Source organism: Phaeoacremonium minimum (assembly GCF_000392275.1).
Source record: "Phaeoacremonium minimum UCRPA7 unplaced genomic scaffold PA7_03_scaffold_188, whole genome shotgun sequence".
NCBI classification, from domain to species: Eukaryota; Fungi; Ascomycota; class Sordariomycetes; order Togniniales; family Togniniaceae; genus Phaeoacremonium; species Phaeoacremonium minimum.
In genome coordinates, this window is record NW_006921095.1 from 32,286 (window position 1) to 35,957 (window position 3,672).

A 3,672-nucleotide genomic window follows, 5' to 3' on the forward strand; every position below is an offset into this window, starting at 1 on the left:
GGCTCAACTTCGGCTCAGTTCTGGATCAGTCCTCATCAGGCTCGCTCAGCCTGCACCAGATTCTGCTCACCCTTTTCCTGAGCAGCACCAGGATAGCCTCTTGATCCCATTTCCAGGCCCTCAAGCTCTAGGGCTATTTCCGTCACCCTGCCTAATCTCCATGACTTCACGAGGGTTATGGCAACCCTAACCGGGAGGCCGCCTTGGGTCTTGTTTTGGGCCCAAGTTCCCAAGTCTAGATCCCTCTACGGCTAGTCCGTGAGGACGTTGGGAATGTATGGTCTAATCCCTGGAAGGTGTGATCCATGGATGTGAGATATTCTGAGGTCGAGTTACGTCAAGGGGGCAAATAGGATCTGTCTTGTGTATGGCTTAAATATGGCTCTTTCCGTCCACGCTTCAGCTTGGTATTTCAACTCGAATTCCATAATCGAAGGCTGACTCCCTAACTTTCGTGATCACTCTATGGCATTTGAGGCTCTTATCAATTGTGAATGACTCTGAGCTGGCATTAGTGTTTGAGAAGGTTGCTCGTCTATCCACCAATCTATCTTCCCTAATGGGAAAAGTAAAAAGCGCCGCTGATGCGCTCCTTCTGGGCTCTCAGAGAAGCATCGGTAGAGACAGCGACATTGTGAACAGCGAGCCGGTCTTCAAAAGGCTTCAGCCTGCAGTGGAGCGAAATTATCGAAAGATGATGCAACTATGGATAGAGTTAGTTCAACATGTTCATTCTAATTACCAACATGTAGACACCCCTTAACGTTGAATGGCAGATATCAGAATCAAACCCCAGAGTCATCACCATATGACTTAAAGTCTCTAAAAGACTTCATCAGAAAATTTGCCTATAGTATCGACGGCGAGGAAGGCATCGACGTCCCTGGTTCAGAAACTGTACGGAAGCACTGGAATAACTTCACGGCCGCTTGGCAACGTGAACACCCTGAGCGACCGATACCTCGTGGGATAGCACAATCTATTACCCAGGTATGCGTCACTTCCCTCGGTTTCTCACGACATATTCACGAGCTAATCGTCCCTATAGTACATCAATGGACCGCTGGCAGAAGAGATGGGGATGCCCAAGACCAAAAGACCTCGGAGATTCGCCACAAAGAATGTCATGTTGAATTTTGCGAGGCAGCTGTGGGCGACAGATTGGGTCGAGCATAAGCGTCCTGCGACCCGTGTCGATGACTGGGGCCTGTTGCTGGGGAATGCATACTCTTCCTCTAGAATTGGTGAATATATCGAGTCCAGCTGCCGCTCAGGTACTGGCCGAGGGCTATATTTCAAGGTATAAATGCTGCAGTCGATTTAAACTGGACTTATTGCTTATTGTAAGAAGGATCTCACTTTCGTCGCTTTCGTCAACGAGGCTGGCGTGCCAGAATTTGCCATTCAACTCACCCGCGATGCCAAAAACATGACGTACACACCTGACAAAAGGTAAGCCACAATCAGTTTCATATGTACAGCAATTCTTCTCATATATGCTTATCATTTGGGCTACAGGCCGCAACATGCGTTGTATGAAGGGTTGACACCTGGACCGCTCTGCTTCAATCCTATGCTTCCTTTCCTGGCACGGCTTCTGGCCTATAGCGCATTTAGGGACTATGACACTGTTGAAGACCTTCTCCAAATTGTTCCACCGGCAGGCGAGATGCTGGTGATAGAATGGAAGGAAGAGCTCCTCGAGACACCATTTTTCAGAAGTCAGTCAAGTGAGGAAATCGAAACTGCGGCTGCCTTCAGTCATCGGTTACGGCTATGGGGTCTGCGGGCCGGTTATGCGACGCCGCCGAGGCCCCATGACATTCGGGCAGAAGGTCTTCACTTGATGAGTACGTACGAACTGATTCATGTCTGCCGCCACTAATCTGGTTTATTCGATAGATCAATTCGAATCCGAGGCTACGAGGATGGTATATGCCGGACACACCGATCCAAATACTTTGCCTAGACACTACCTGCCTCGTAACGGCGCAGACGGCCAAGCAGCCTACCATGGCCAAGAAAGGCGCACGCTGGTCCTCGATCTCTTTCGCGGGCTGACAATACCCCGAAACCCTAGGCTATGGCAATGTCTCCCTGCGAAAGAGCAATTTGAGTGTGAGAATAGCCCGGACATCATTTGCATTGACCAACGGCTTCTTACACTGAAGGGTAAAAGTGACAGCGGCTCACTCGAAAAAAGAAAGAAGCTGTACGCAGAGAAACGAAAATTGTTTGGCAAACAGCTGCGAAACTGGCAGAGATGTCAACCAGTAAAGCATGATGATCCGTCGGGATACCACAGGGCCATATTTGATCGTGTTCGCTTCCTAATGCCGGAGAGGGACCGTCTGGCGCGAAACATGTTCGAAGTTGACATATTGCGAAGCCCTACAGGCCTCGCGGTGCTGCAGGATATGCTGTCCCTTTACCAGAAGCGTTCCAGCGTAGAGTTCCGACCGGGATTGGAGTTAGAAATGTGCCAGTGCGGAAGAGGTAGCAGCTACCCTTACGATTGGCGACATATTTATGAATGCCACAAGGCGATCACTACAAGAGAGCATGGCTTCTCAGAGCTATGCTTCCTCTGCGATGAGTGGCTCTATGGCCATGATGCCTGGGAAGGACATTGTCAATACCACCTGGACCATCCAGACTGCCTCCCCATCTGGTGTGACCCTCTCATCTATGGCGGCGTTCTCGCGAGAGCTGGATATTGCCCGTTCTGCATGGAGGATAAACGGCTGTCAGCTTCGGTACGTATGCATCAATTCAAGATCCGGTGGACCTGGCTCGGCCACATCCAAACGCACGTCAGATTGCTTCAAGATAGGTCCACAGCTCTACAATGTCCACGTGCACACTCGCACTGCCCAGGAAAGTTCGACTCTATCTTGGAACTGCAATTCCACCTTCAAGACGCTTTCGGAGTCGAGCGCGTCAGTGCCGTCCCAAAGACGAAGCGACCCAGATGCGAATATGACGACATTGAGCCTGCAAAAAGACAGATGATGCGACGATGTCGCAGCGATCTTGAGGCTGACGATATAATGGTTTTCTCTTCAAGTCGAAGATCTTCTTCCAACTGTGATATGGACGATCTGAGAACAGAAGGTGTTCTATCTCCGACACTTGTCGATGACTCCCTGGAATCCACGCCTTTCTATAGTCCAGGCGGCATGATCTTTGATACGGCGGCATTGGGCTCCAGCACTCCACTATCATCCATTTCATCTAAGGAAATGTTAGACCCGGCAATGTTCACGCCAGAAATGGAGATAGATGAAAAACTGATAGACTTGAACAATACATCGCAAGCAACACCAGCCACCTTGCATCAGAGTAATGGTATGAAACTCTTCGATATTACATCACTAGCGGCTTCTGACAACCTACCACAGACACTCACCCCGAGTCCTTCTCTCCAAAGAGCGTCACTAGTGAGACGGTCATGATAAGCAGCAGCGATCTTACAGAGGGCTGTGAAACATTCCACAAAGCGCAGGCTGAAATAACTACCAGAGTCTCTAATATCGAATGTAACCTCAATGAATTAACTAACGAAACAATCCTTTGCCAAGGCCTACCTCACGGCAGCTACAATGGAACCGACGATGCTAGACCGCCTCCGTTCAACGAAGGAGACGCTGAGTTTGAAGTTGAGAACTTGGT